Source organism: Anser brachyrhynchus, assembly GCF_964034855.1.
Source record: "Anser brachyrhynchus genome assembly, chromosome: 7".
NCBI lineage: Eukaryota > Metazoa > Chordata > Aves > Anseriformes > Anatidae > Anser > Anser brachyrhynchus.
Genome location: NC_137701.1, coordinates 42,029,796 through 42,045,450, shown reverse-complemented (window position 1 = coordinate 42,045,450; position 15,655 = coordinate 42,029,796). Strand labels below are relative to the sequence as shown.

At 37.8% G+C, this 15,655-nt stretch overlaps 1 long non-coding RNA gene across 1 annotated transcript; it reads right to left on the bottom strand.

The window, feature by feature from the left end:
- Window positions 1-1,613: 1,613 nt before the first annotated feature.
- On the bottom strand, window positions 1,614-15,643 carry LOC308198180. Its single transcript, XR_013953698.1, has 5 exons — window positions 15,491-15,643; window positions 9,395-9,533; window positions 3,320-3,360; window positions 2,474-2,594; window positions 1,614-1,756 (listed from the first exon to the last, which is right to left on the bottom strand). It is a non-coding gene; the product is annotated as an uncharacterized lncRNA (long non-coding RNA).
- Between the last annotated feature and the right edge of the window lie 12 nt (window positions 15,644-15,655).

Here is a 15,655-nt window from a genome sequence, read left to right as displayed (position 1 = left end):
AGACTGACAATAGGAAAGTTTCAGGTGAGATTGCAGAAGACACATTTTGTGAGTGGTACCTCCCAAAACTTCTTCCTCTTCTTCTTATTACTTAGGATTGTTCTGGGAGCTCTGCAACCACGTGACTCCCTATATATAGTTTCTATTATGGCTCCAAGAGTAGGAAGTGGCTACTATATGAAGGTGGGTGGAAAACTAGTGATACACACATAATTATATATACACACACATGTATCTTTATGATTGTACATATATACACATTACAAGCAATGTCTTCTCACTCTTCGTTTTATATAGGCAGGAGATGTTATCATCGATTTGTCCTTGAAGTCAGTGTGGATCTTGCTAAAAAGCAAGGAATCTCGATCTGAAATAGAGCGAACCTAGTTTGTGGGGAGCCATAGTGAGAAAGGAATTTGAATGCAGCAAAGCCAGGGGACAAGGTTGAGCTGAACACACTCCCTTGTTAGAACATAAGGTTGATGAAAGGTCCAGCTGGTGTGGTATCTTATCTCAAATAATGGCTTGTAGATCTAGCAAAGAGTGTAAGAACACTACAAAGCATACTGTGAGACTTTCCTCCATTTTGTCAATACCAATTTTCATCAATTTGTACATTATACACGTTTTCAGCAGCCTTTCGTGGATCATAATTTTACTTAACTATTTTTTTGGAATTTTTTGAACATTTTTATATGTACTGTAGTAGTAATTCCATAATTTAGATTTGTGGTGTGTGCAAAAGCATCCTCTTTTTGTTTGTTTAGAACTTGCTGTCTTATGATTTGATACTTCCTAATTCTTGCATGAAGAGAAACAGCAAATAATTGTTTCAAGTTCTGACTTTACAGATGCCTATCATGTTGACTATGTTTTATCTTTTCTGAATTAAAAGATTCTAATCTGTTTTTCAGTTCACAAGTTCTTATTATAATTTTGAACATCCTTTTTTTTTTTTTTTTTTCCTGGTCCTAATGTGTCTTTTCTGAGAGAAGTAGCTGGAACAGAACTGATTATTCAGGATGTAGGCACCCCACAGTTTAATCATAGAATCATAGAATGGCCTGGGTTGAAAAGCACCTTAAAGATCATCTAGTTTCAACCCCCCTGCTCTGGGCAGGGTTGCCAACCACTAGAGCGGGCTGCCCAGAGCTGCATCCAGCCTGGCCTTGAACCTTCCAGGGATGGGGCATCCCCAACCTCTCTGGGCAACCTGTTCCAGTGCCTCACCACCCTCTGAGTGAAAAACTTCCTCCTAATATCTAACCTAAATCTCCCCTGTCTTAGTTTGAAACCATTCCCCCTTGTCCTATCACTACCAACACATGTAAACAGGCTCAGCCTGAAGTAGTTTGATGCTGCTTCCCAGGGTGGTTATTCAGCAACCAGGCCAGGTGAACCCACCACATATCTGCTGTTGGAAACACGGAAGTTGGCTGAATATACTCATTCTCTGCTTCAGTGTAGTCAGACGTGTGTTTATACATCTTCTCTGGAAGTCCTATAAATAGGAAAGGTGTGAGACTAAATCTCTGGCAATTACTGAGTAGTTTCTTTCCTGCAGCGTGAGTTTACTAGTTGTACTGGCACGATGACTATCCATCAGCCTGAGGAGAGAGGTCTGTTAATGAGACTGGGAGTAGATGCTTGACAGAGAAGAACAACACATAGCAGTAAAATATCTTTGCTGTTTTCACTGTCTGAGATTATGTGGGTATTGGAGATTTCAGTGCAGCAAGGTGAAAACGTTTTCTTCCTTTTAGAAAACACAACATAAAAGGCTTCTATTTAGATGTTTTGTACATTTTTTGGTTTTGTAGCTAGTAACTTTTTTATACAATCTATGTAGTCTTGATAATATAAATATAACATTCATAAAATAGAGTAAGAATAATCTGATCTTATAAATTACATTGTTAATAGTATTCTTAATATACTGATTTAGTGCTTCTTAATCTTTTCATTATTGGAGCTTAAGACTACTAACAAAGCTACTGCTTACTAAAGTAGTCTGGGGAGGGCTTTGCTACAACCTATGAAAATAAGAAATTAGCAAAAAGTATCTGCTCCCTTTGTAAATGTTTGTTGGGTAGATAGGAACAAACTTGTTGACATCCTCTATGACAGCCTGTGTGATGCATACTTAGATCTCCAGCCTGATTATCAAGCAGCTGCTATTATATGCTGTGTGGGTTATGGGAATTCTCACGAACCATAAAGGTTAGCATACTCATCAATCTTTGTAATGCTAGAGGTAAGTGTAGCAAAATATAAAACTATTGAAAGGAACACACTGGCTGTAGCAGCAGTGTGTTCTTAAGTTTGTAGTAGGGTCTTGGGCTTGGACACCATTACCACCAATGAAGAAAGCATGTTTTATAATTTAAAATTTAGTAGTTTTCTCTGGAAGCAATTTTGAAATAGCTGTTTTAACTCATTTGGAAATGTAGCCTTGTTTTCACTTACTAATTACCTTGAGATCTTGCTGTTCTACTGGGTACACTCCAGTAGCCTCCTTCATCTTGAAAAGATTGAGAAGTTTACAGTGAGGTCTCTTATATAACATATGCAGGGTTTCTTTTGTCCAGTGAGACCTGCACAAAATTAGAAAGCAGTTAATTTCCGTTTTCAAATGTACATAGTCTTAATGGTTTTGTATAAATGCAACATAACAGTTCTAATTAATACGTATTTAGTATATTTATGATTAACAAAAATATAACTAATGATTACAAGCCATATTAATGTTTTCAAAGAAGCATTTATTCAAATAAAGTCAAACTGCATAGGATTAACTCATGATTATGATGGTAATTTAAATCATTTTTTAAATGGAAAATTTACATAAAAATGACTTTATGTATGCATGGGCATGTATGGACACACAAATATTTCTCCTTATATTCCTTGCCTGCAGAACACAGTAAATGGATTATTCAGTACATACGACCAGTTACGTTTACAGGTAGCAAAATTAACATAATTTATTCTGGGTTTCAGGATTCCTCATGTAAGTTGTTTCAGAATAGATATGGTTTAGTACAGAGGGAGTCTAGCTATTACACTTTTTTTTTTCATCTACATTATAGCAAGTTACGTTTCTGTTTCATGTTTCTCTTTGGTGTGAAGCTCCCTGCACCTGCAACATACTGGGCTATGACATGAATTGAAATAGGCAGAAGGAAAGATAATTCTTAATCCACAAATGTTTTATGCCAGTGGAGCTTCTCTGGTTTCAAGGCAACTACTCAACAAAAGAACTAGAGAAAATAAAAACTTTTAGCAAGCTACAAATTTGCACCCCTCTGCTTAGTCTTACTTTGAGGTAATTTTCAAGATTTGATGATAACATATTTTGCCCTAGAAAAAAAAAGAAACGAATATCAGTTCATGGCAGCTGATGCAGTTTTGCTTATTTACTAAGTTCCATTTTTGACTGACTTGACACTCCTGCAATTTGCAGAAGTTTTTCCAAGATATTAAATCTCATTTCTGGACCATACTCGTTCTGGAATCATTCCAGCTTTTGCCCACATCAAGATCCTTAAAACTTCTTTAATCGAAGTATTACAAAATGATGTGTTTAAAACTGATATTCAGGCAGATAAAGTTTTGTTCTGGATTTAATTTTGACAAACCAAACTTTTTCATTACTAATATATACTGAAAAATATTCATTTGTTGCATGAAAACTCACAATCTGTTTCCTTTGAGCACATCTCTTTAAAGTGTTGTGCAGGGTTTTTGTATTCTTCCCCTCAGGGTTGTCTTTCTATGTACATAGCCCCTCTCCAACCAAAAAATTGCAGTTTGTTTGTTTTATTAGTGAAAAAGGACTTGAGCCTGATGCTTTTAATAGCCTTGAGAATAAAAGTGATCTTGAACGGAGTAAGGATGGTTTGCTAGTGAAATTTCCTTCAGAGCTAGATGTGAGTTTGCAATGAGCTAATTCCAAAAGCAATCTTCCTTCAGGAAATATTTTTCCATTGTGTGGGAAGCAAACAAGATTAAAGTATAAACTTGAGAACTAAGTATCATTGTAATCAGGTCAGAGTCCACATGCTTCTCAAACACTCATTGCACTTATTATAATGCCTGTTTCTTTTGTAGTTTGTATTCTTATTTCTCAATGAAGTTACAGAATCCTCAGACTGTACAAAATCTGCAAACACGACATGACTCAATGTTTTATGGCCTTCTCTGTATCCACCTACAAATAGATTTAAACAAACTAACAAAAAACAATGAAGACATAACTGCAAAGCTTTCTTTATATTTTTCTCCAGAGACTCAATTTTCAACCAGAGAAGACATAAACATTTTTACAAGTTTACTTGTCAAGCTAGTGGCTACTAGCATCTCACTTCTTCCCTGGAATCACAGCACAATTAAAATTCTGCTTGGAGTGCATTTGTTTGTGGAGCTGTGAATGATCTGCTTGTATATGAGTACTGCTAAACATCATCTTCCGTGCATGTGATTTTTCGTCTATTCTTCACCCTGATTAAATATAGAATCTCAAAAAAACTTCTGGAAATGAATGACTATCATACAAGCTAGTATTTGCTAAATGCCGTGTCAGGAACATGAAATGTGATTAAAATGGCAACATCCTGTGTCTATGGATGTGTTGAACTGCATTCACCAAATAGGAATGCAGCTTTGTTTTCAAGAAATCTTATGACTGCCTATAGAAGTGGATTGTGTGCTAAGGTGTGTTTAGGTATATGTATAGATACATGCTTGTTTCTGCAGAAATTTTGAAGTAACGTATGCTAATGCAACGTACAAGGACCTATGCAAACATGCAGAATAATTTACTAACTCATCAAAGAATGTCTGAATCAAAACAACGGACTGTTACTAGAGTTATTATAATTAAATACTGATTGATTCATAATACTTGTGTAGTGTATTGCTTGTCATACATAAGCAGTAGTATAACTATACAAAAGCATGACCTGCAGTGGCAGGGAGTAAGAATGAATGAGTTCTGTGACTACATGAAGCAATACCAACAGCTGCTTTGACAATGCAACCTACGCCCCCTTTTAATGTTTCTCAGGATGACAGCTGTGCTTGTGGGCTGGACGCTAGGAGTGCTGGCATCAGTACTAGGTCAGTGCTAGGTTAAAGGTTGGACTAGATGATCTTAGAGGTTTTTTCCAACCTGAACGATTCTATGATTCTATGAGTTGGAGACTGGCAATGCAGTGAGGCAGGGCTTCACCACAGGATTGAGTTCCTGGAGCTAAACAAGCTCCTGCTTGTCTGCTGAGCCACATGCACTCTGACAAAGGGCACAGCTTTAGACCATGACAAGTATTAGGTAATGTATCCTAATTTAAGCCTCTTCCTTTTCAAGGTAGGTCAAATTAACCTCACATTTGCTATGGGAATGGCGCATTCATGGGCATTCAGGACAGGTCAGCTGATACACAGTTGAATTCCAGTAATTTAGCTTCCGTCTTCTTCCAGCTGTCTTCAGGGTGTTGCTTAATGGTACCACAGACTGATCCGTACTACTTAGCATTGGCACAGTCCTTTCTTCCCGCCTAGCCAGAAGCCTGTTCAAGGGCACATGTAGTTGTGAAACCAAATGATGTTCTGATGCAAGGCTTAGATCGGGCCATGAGCTTTTTACTATTCAGTGTGTTACCTTTCTATACTTAGGCTGCTTTCATGAGCAGTGGAGCTCATCTAATGGGCCACGACTACCAAAACATGGGTTCATTGTCTTTTCCACCCAATCGTCCTCACCCATCCCCTTGCCCTCTCCTCCTTAGCTGCTGTCACTCCACTAATGGATATTCACAGGCCATGACCTTCCCTGACACTGATTCTCCCTCTCTGTGATTTTTTTGTGTGTGAATTTATATCACTTCTCTGGTGAAAACAACAGGGCAGGCTGGATGGGGCTTTGGGCAGCCTAGTCTAGTGGGAGGCGTCCCTGCCCATGGCAGGGGGTTGGAACTGGGTGGACTTTAAGGTCCCTTTCAACCCAAACCATTCTGTGATTATATGACTTTATGAAGAGGTAACTGTGAACATACAGATTTTCACATCCAACAGGTTATTTAAAAATTAAGGGCATATTGGAATGTTAATGAGGATAAATACATTGATGAATGCCTCATGCAAAACCTACTTAGACCAATTGTTCCTTGCAAATATATGTTTTTCTTCTGCCAGTTTACTATTTCTTTCCTTTTCTAAGAATTAAAAAGTGAGAAGCGAGTTTCTGGTTATTATTTGTATCAGTAAACACACATAAGCTGTAATGACCCATGGGATATTTCTAAAATAGCTGCTGTTCTAATAAAGAACAACAAAAAAGGGGGTCTCAAACCCCATGCCTTGTAAGGTAGGTAGGCAGGAGACAGGACACTAGAGAATGAGAGCATATTTCCCATTATGATAGAAACTGGTCTCAGCAAAAGGTCATCATTTATTTAATGACTGAATCCTAATTTATCTGTATAGAAGAGCAGTGTAAAGATGGTTAAGAAGCAAGTATTTAAAAATTTCTAAAAGCAAAATTCTCTTAGTCAAGTTATCCCGGGAAACAAATTGCTTCTGTATGGTAGCAATTCAGCAGATGGCACTCTTTCCTCTGAGTACCTTGTGTACCAATGTCCTGTACTGTAATGGGAGGCAGTGTTCTTTTGCAGATGATAGGCTATTTGTTTCTCAGTTTGGATGTATAATCAAGGTCCTCAGCACTTGTAATTATATATTCTGGATTGTATGTGCAAGACCTAAAATATTGATACTCATGTACTCCTTATACACTCATTTGGGAAATACGGGTATCTTACTTTCTGCAGTTTCAGAGTTAAAACTATTTCTCTTTGTTTTAAATGGTCTCTCATGTTGTCCTACGTTGTCAAACAGATGCTGACTTCCACTTCTGAAATGGATTGTTAGCACCGAATGACAAGATCCGTATATACAGCTTGCCTTGTGGCTTGTTATATTGCAGTTATAAAATATTTTGACTCTTCAGAATGAAAATTGCTAAGTATCTGTAAAATAATTACTACTGTAGTAGATATATTTAATTGCAAAGCCTGGGTAAAATGCATTTAGTTTTTAATTGGATTTTCATGTATAAAAATTAGAAGAATGTAGCCAGAAACAAGTAAAGAGAGAGTTCTAAATGTACAGGCTATCAACTACATAAATATCCTGGAAAGTTGTAAGACTGCTAGGTGGGGTTGTAAACAACATTGTATTGGTGTCATTTCTTAAGCTTTACTGAAAGTATACATTACCAGAAATGTAATCTCTGGGAGAGAAAGAAAGCAATAGTACGCTAAGAAAGTAGAAGTAAGGCTCTCAATAATTTATGTACCTTAAAGTACCAAATCCCATACATAGATAGAAAAAGGTTTCTATTTCTAATATACTCAATGTTCAATGAGTCTATTGTGTAATCACACTTTTTTTTTTCTTTTTGTATTTCAGTATTCATCTCCCTCATCAATACAACGTGTTGTTTTTTTTTTTTTTTTTTTTTTTCTCCTTTGTTGTAACAGTTTATTAGCACCAGTTAACACAGCAACACCAACTGGTGAAATCAGAAACCTCGTGCTACATTAAAACTGATTTTGGTGAACTCTTCATTTCTTCTTCCTCTCCTGATGAAAACCATTCCCATGAGTAGACCTTGCTCTGAAAAGCTATACATTGAAGCAATTCTATAACTGAATTCTTATTGATTAACTGTATCCCAATGATGTGTAAGGAGGGGCAAGACCACACAGCAAGACAAACTGTACTACCCCAATGCTAATACTCTCACACTGCTTTTAAATACGTTTTGAGAAATTGCTGTGTTGCTAGATATCATACTGCTTTGTTGTGTAATTTCTGCCCTCTTTTTGAACGTAATGTGAAAAGGACAAGGTCACTTTTTGTATCAATGAAATAGCTGAATGTATATTCTGGGGGTAGGTTATCCTCTTTAATTTTTGAGTGTGTCCACTGCATTTTTTAATAAATTCACTCTTTGTTTGCCTGGGAAGTAAGGCTTGCATCCACGTAGCTGCAGGCAAAAACACCAGTCTTGTTTGTTTGTATGTCATTATCAATGGTAAAGATACTTTTTACAATATAATAGAGACTTTTTATCCAGTTACAATCATAAAGGTTGATTTTATTTTCATTTTGCCTTCTGGGTCTCTCCGTTAATTAAGTACTGGTTGGCTTTGAAATCAGTCATGGGTTTTTGAACTGTCTACTACTTCATCTTCAAGATCATCGGTCTTCTTAGCTCGGGCTATAATAAGAGTTTTGCATATCGCTGAACAAGTAATATTGTCTGGAATTTAAATAATGTAGATTCAGTAAGAAAAATATTTGCATTTGAGGAAGAGTGGATGGAATTATGAATTACTGTTTGTCTGGGAAGTTAAAAATCCTAGATTCAAATCTAGCTACAGAGAGCAGAAGGGTCTGACAAAAAGAAAGCCTTTTTTTGTATCTTTTTTTTTGTTACAACTCTGTCTACTTCTGTTTACTGAACAGACTTGTAATATCCTCATGCTAATATATTTATGTTCCTGTGATTACACTGACATAATTAAATTTAGAATGTGTTTTGTGTGGAAGGTGCCATTCACTGTCTGCATTATCGTCACTTAATAAGATAAAGAACAAATATGGTAAGAAATACTATGTTCTCATCATTTGAAGCACATTCATGGAATTAGTTAAATCACTTAATATCTTGTATATGATATCAAAACACTAAATTATGTTGTTTGTCTTAATAAACAAGAACAACTGGCATTTTCATATGAAAAGAGAATGCAGGAGAAAAGAGAACATAGTACTTTACTTCCACGTTCACCAAGCTGCATGAGCTCCAAGTGAGAGGTGAAAATAAATATAGTACTGCTTTAAAAGTCAGCCTGCATTTATCATTGTCAGCTCTAAAATAACTAGTTAAGCATGACGTTTACTTTGTGATAAACAGTCATCCAAGCAATTATCCAAAACAAACATATGCAATTAACTTTGGTTATGGTCCTGAATCCAAATACTTACTGAAGGGGGAAGGAAGGGAGGGGAGGGAAGGGGAGGGGACAGGAGAGCTATCTGAAGATTCACACAGGATTTTTAAAAATGCCTACAGTCCAGCTACAACTGATGTTCAAAGCCTTGGACTCACAAGTGCCTATTTAATTGAGATAACATTAAATGCTTTACAAGACTCTGAAGTGTGTTTTCTAAGACTAAAATAAAAGCTACACTGGGTCTCCAAAGATTTGTTTACTAATAAGCTTGGTGCTTTCTGTAGTGTCTTTTCACCAGATGGGCGGTTATTAGCCCGGCCTGAGATATTGTTGACAGTGATCCCTTAGCTGTCAGGGTGGTTTCCTGGGCTCACCTTCAACTGTCATTACAAACGAAGACATGGCAGTTTCGGCTGATACACAGCATTCGGAACAAAGTCCTGCAGCATGACGTAAGTCCACTGCCTGTAGAAGGCTAATGCTTATGATGTTCACTGTCTGTCAGGATTGCTTCTGAATGATGGAAGAAAAGGTGACATATGTCAAGGGGAAAATTAACTACTAATACAGCAATTCATTTAATGAAAGCCTACTTATTCTACCCAACTTCTGTTGCACATCTATTCCTGAAGTTATTAAAATTGTTCTCTGTGTTCTTTGCTTCCTCTGTATTGTGTATATTGATGTATTATGTGTGATCAATTTGGAAGTCTGAAGTTGGGCAGATTTTTTATCATTATATTTGACCAACTATTCATTTTACTTTTTTGTCCATTTCTGTCAAATATATGCTTCTTTCTAGCGGTACATTGTAATGGGAAAAAGGAGTAACCTGTTAAAGCCAACAAACCAAGGCTCATGAGAACTGAGTCAATGACAAAGACTGTGATTATTGTCAAAGCAAAAAAAGAAAAACTTTTTTTTGTTTATCACGTGGATACGTAGCTAATAGGAGAAAGTATAGCAATAGTGAAAAAAAAACAACTGAAAACCAGTTGTATTATTTTGATGAAAATTCCTCCATTTTCTACTAAAAATATTTTACTAAAATATTAGATCTATCCCAGCATCTTCTCGCATCCTCTGCAATAAAACAAGATACAGGGAGCAATATATACAGATTCTTGTAGGAGTCTGCAGTTGACTACATGCATCCACGAAGGACGTAGCAAAACAGCCAGCCCCATACTGCTGCAAAACGTGCTTATACCAGGAATCAACTGCATTCTTCTCACCATTTATTTCCTTAAAATTAAGTCTTTCTGAAGCAACTAACAAATGCGTATATGACCATTGTTTGCTTCATCTAGAAGACTCCCAAAAGTCTTAAATTTGAGTCTTGTATAAAGACAATGTACCTGCTTAGTTTTAAATCCTGAACCCATCTTTTGGTTTGAATGCACTGAGTCAAAGTATATCTTGGCAGGCTTCTGCTCCTGCTTAGAAGCCTAACTTTAAACATAGATCAGAGTCAATGTTAAAGTTATATTTGAAACAAATGTTGATAGAGGTTCCTTCTCAGAACCGTAAGTCATTGATTTTTCCCTCCACACCTTTTAGACGTCAAGATTTTCCTGGCATGCCTCTCTTCACAATGAGCATTATCTTTTGGGGACATCAGGAGGCCATGGCTCCCATAGCTCTTTCCAGGTGTGAAGGACAGTAATATTAATTAATACTCTCAGTGAGGAAAGGAATGCCCGGATGCATATGCTGTATGTTGTTTTGCACAAACCAACCTGTCCAGTCAAAGCTCATATGAATTTACATTAGCATATCATGTGCTGCCTCCTTACCTGGAAAGGATGTCAAAGGGATCCTGGGATAAACTGGACTACCGTAGTAAAGGAGTCAAAGGATGGAAAACCATAGTAATAGTGCTCTGTTGACATTTCTGTGCACTGAAAACTTGTGTGTTGTGGACACGTAATTTTTCGGGTGATCATTTTTGCTTTAAGGACACCAACAGACACGAATTAGAATAGCTCCATGACTAGTGGAACTGGCAAGGCATAGCTTCCTTTCAATCTCCCAGAAGGTCATGTTACAGCTTTTTCTGTAGTTAATAGCAGATAGGATAGGGAATCAATGTATGGGTCATTACCCAGTTTTTACACTAAAATCACTGTTTTAAAATTCAGTTTCCTTTTAAGGAGTTGGATTTCTAAATGAGAACTACGCTTACAGAAAACTGAATGTTTCATTCATGGAAAAAACAAAATGCTCTTGAAATTAGTGACAAAAAATTAGGTTCCCCCCCACCTTTTTTCAAAATGAAGACTTGGGAGAAAATGCTGTAAATTTCATTTGCCACACTTACAAAGCAATAGCAACAAAATCAACTTCGGATTGCAAAGCATGAGTAAAATCATTCTGTCAAGAGTACCAGCATTCTGAATGCAGCGATCTGTAATGAAACTACCTCTCCAGTCATAGTTCTCAGATTGCTGCCATAACATGTAATTTTAGCAATGACAATACACATCAGATAACAAGGAGATATTGTAAACAAGACTTCATGTGTTTGTGGTGTTCTCAGAAGCCAGACAGAGGTTGAGCTGGCAGTCATCAGAATTTTGAGTTCAATATGTAAATAATTTTGCGTTTCATCAATCAAAATTTTTCACAGACATCAAAGTGGAATCAGAAGGTTTAGGCTACCTACATTTGTTTTTATTTTTGATACATATTTTGCTTACCAGTGTTTCTCCTTTGTTCATTTTCTTGTTACTGTACTGACTGTAAATCAATTGCCCTGTTTAAAAGCTACTGAAGTCGAACTAAAAAGCCAGAGTATGTTGGCGATTGTTTGTCTGCACAAGGTGAAGAGAACACAACAAGCTGCTTTATCTTGTACTGTAGCAGTGTGTACACTAGGAAGGCCCATGAAGAATTTATTAATTCTGAGGCAAGAACTAGGCTATAAGTGATGATTTTCACAGGTGAAAATCAATCTTGAACAAGAGGAGACATTAATGTAAAGTAGATTAAAACATTCAGTATTATTTTTTTCATTACTTGTAATATGGTGAATAGGCCATGCATTAGAACTTGTTTACATGGCAGTTTATTCTGGAATATGTAGTCCGTATTTGGCATATCAGTCATATATATTCTAACTGATTTTCTCATTTTTCATATGTGGCATGTTGGAATACATATCTGCTAACTTTGGCCAGTTTGAATATGCAGATCAAGCACTTGTGTTTCGTGAAGATCTTTGCTCAAATAACAGCTCTAGATTTATGTCAATCGCAGTTCTGAATACCCTATATGTCCAGAAACCAGGTGCTCAAGCTGCATACTTAGTTAATGAAGATTAATTACTGACCATCTCTGAAAATTCAGTTTTAGGAAAACATATTTCATGTCAGAGGTAGAGATAGAAGCCTATTCTCCTTTGTGGTGTTCATTTTCGTTAGATTAAAGACCAACAGTTCAATATTTCATTAATTCTGTGCTCTAACTTATGCAGCAAACGAGTCAGGAATTCAGTAGACAACTGCCCCCCTCATGTACAACCCTGATACTCCCCCAAACCAGTCGAGATTAATAAGCTCAGAAGCACAAGGAGGCCAAACTGATGTGACACATGCAGCTTCAGTTCTGTGTGTTCTTAACTCAGGGAGTTTGACTTTGCAGTCTTTTTTTTTTTTTTTTTCATATAGCAATAAAATGCGAGGACAATGAAGAGTTATGGGACCTTCTCTGTAATGAATGTAACTTTGTGGTCCTTAGGCCTGCTTATGATGACTGACATTTAACAGCTGTCAACTCTGTAGACCTTGACAGGAAGCTAGATCTGTTATCTTTGCCCATGTAGCTTACTGAAAAATGTAAACTAACGGAATAGAAATCAAAGTTCTCTGTTCTCACTGCTCCTCTCCAAGAATCCGTTCTTTCCTCTTTTACAGCTGCCACCCAGGATCTGGGAATCCAGACAGTTGTCCTTGGCCAGCCAACCTCCGTTGCACTAGAGTGTTATTACATACCCACCCACAAGTATACAGCTGTCTTCTGCCATGAAGCTCTTGTGCACATGAGCAACCCCAGTGATGTCCTCTGGTGTGGATTTAAAAGCATCCAAGAAAGAGCAGTATTTAGCATTTTGACCTTCTTAGGTAAAAAAACCAACTAACCAACCCACAAAACAAGAACTGATAGACACATGCTCTTTGTGCATATATTTAATGTATAAATATGCGAAGGACAGTATAGAAAGCGAAGGCAGCGTAATGACGCTTAGAATAAATCAGGCTGGAAGAAGCCTCATCACCGCCATTTGCAGTCCACTCTAATTAAGAGCACATGGGCAGATATGAAAGAAGTCATTTCCACGGCAGGCTGTATCAAGCAAGACCCTCAAAACCAAAGCTGTTAATAGTGCAGTAGTTGTGCTTTGATTTCAAGCTAGCCCCTGTTTGAAATCTAACTAGTGCCTGGACTCGAGAGCACGAAGTCTCATTTTTCAACTTCCTTAGATTGTAAGGAAGGCCAAGGAACCTGCTCCTCAATTTCTTCCAATTCCATATACTTCTGCTCACATAGAAGAGAGCCAATAAATCTGTAGATAATGATGACTGCAAGAGGAAAGATCAAGTCTCAGACAACCTGAATAGCTAACTTAATAGCTGATAGCAAATACTTGCCGGTGTGCTTATAGAACTCAGAATTTCATGGAGGGAGATAATACTGATCAATACCATTAATATTATGCAGCAAAAGTATGGAAAAACAAAAATGAGATTACTTCTGTCAAGATTCTAAATTTAATTATATCAGTGTAATCACAGGAACATAAATATATTAGCATGAGGATATTACAAGTCTGTTCAGTAAACAGAAGTAGACAGTTGTAAACAAACAAACAAAAAAAAAGGATATTGGCTTTCTTTTTGTCAGACACTTCTGCTCTCTGTAGCTGGATTTGAATCTAGGATTTTTAAATTCCCAGACAAGCAGTAATTCCTAATTCCATCCAAGACAAACTGGTGAAAATTAGGATGACTCAGAGAACTGACTTAATATATTTGATACTAGGGAAAACAAAAAATTTATTTTTATCTGAACTGCTCGGTATGCTAAATGAAAAATATTAGTAGAAAACAAAGAGCAGCCCAGGGTCTTAGAGCAGAAGCATATCCTTTTGTAACCTGTAAGATGGAAAAATCATGGCTGGTAAGAATGAGTTCAGTGTTTCTTTTGTTAACATTTCCTTAATACATGTCCCATGAAGGAAGAGAAAGACTTGTGGACTTGCTTATTTATACATTTCAAATATAACTACAGGAATTATTTGCTAGCTGTTTCCTTGGCAGCATCTAGATCTATTGATAGATTGTATCACTGTAATGATACTGTTAAGGTTAGATACTGAGGTTGCTTGAGACTTAACCTCGGTCTTTTCCCTTGCAGTCATCAGTATCCACAGATTTCTTGGCTAGCTGTCTTCTTTGTGCACTGAAGAATGTGGAATCAAGTGATTTGAGGTTAGTCAGCAATGGGAAAATTGCCTGTTGTTGGCAGTTAATCTTTCGTCTTAAACAATGTGCAACACTGGACAAACTTGTTGAACTGCCTCTACTACCAACACCAGTTATTGACAACAGATATGTCTAATAGAGATCATGTCTTTTTTTATAATTCTTTTCGGAATACCACATTGAATTTCCGCATCGGTACCTCATGGGAGGAATTGTTCCTCTCTTTCTGTATGTATTGAGATAAAAAGATCCAAAACGGCCTCCCCCCTGCCCCTGTAAAATTTAAGACTCGCATTAATGATTACTCCATTATTATCTTTACATTGATCCTGTTAACGCTTGGGGTTCTCCGTTTCACAGTTCGGATGGCATCTACACCCAACTGAAGTTGAATCTTTTATGTTGCCCCCACAATATTCAAAAAATACTTCTCTAGCCTCTCGTTCACATACTACTAATGGAGACGGGGAAATTTTTGCCATTACCCTCAGCGCTTTCACTGTAGCACCCCACCTGAGCTATGCCCAGCAACGAAGGTTAATAAATATGCCTACTCTGGCTTTTCATAGTCTTATTTTAAATCATGCAGTCTCTTAAAAAACAAGCGCGTAACACCGCTTTGAAGAATGAAAGAACCGATTCCCCTTTTCCCTCTAGGCGGCGCGTTGATGGCTACTCCTTTCCTCAGCAGCCTGCCCTGCTCTCTCCGGGCATGTGCACGCCACTCGCCGTTCCAAACGTGCACCTGGTTTGCCATAAGCATTTAACTTGCTGTTGCCCCGTGGTTCTTACGTGGATAACTGACTCATTCAAAAGCTCCGCGCTGCCTGACGCCCGCACACCCTTTAAACAAGGAGCCTAAGTTGGATTTCACCGTACTTCAAAGAACTCTTGCCAATAAGCGAGCAGATGAGGAAACGCAAGCGCGCAGCGAGCCACTCGAGCACGAGGTCACCTGCAGCTGCTCTGACACCCGCAAGGCCCTACCTCCGGGCCCTACCTCCGGGGCAGGGCCATGAGCGCCACGATCCCGTAACCGAGGCGGGAGCGCCGCCTTCACCCCCCACCTCTTCGGGTGCTCGGCACGGGACCGGTGAGGGGCTGCCTCACGTGGCTGCCCGAGGTTAAACCGAGCTTGGCCAATCGCCGCGG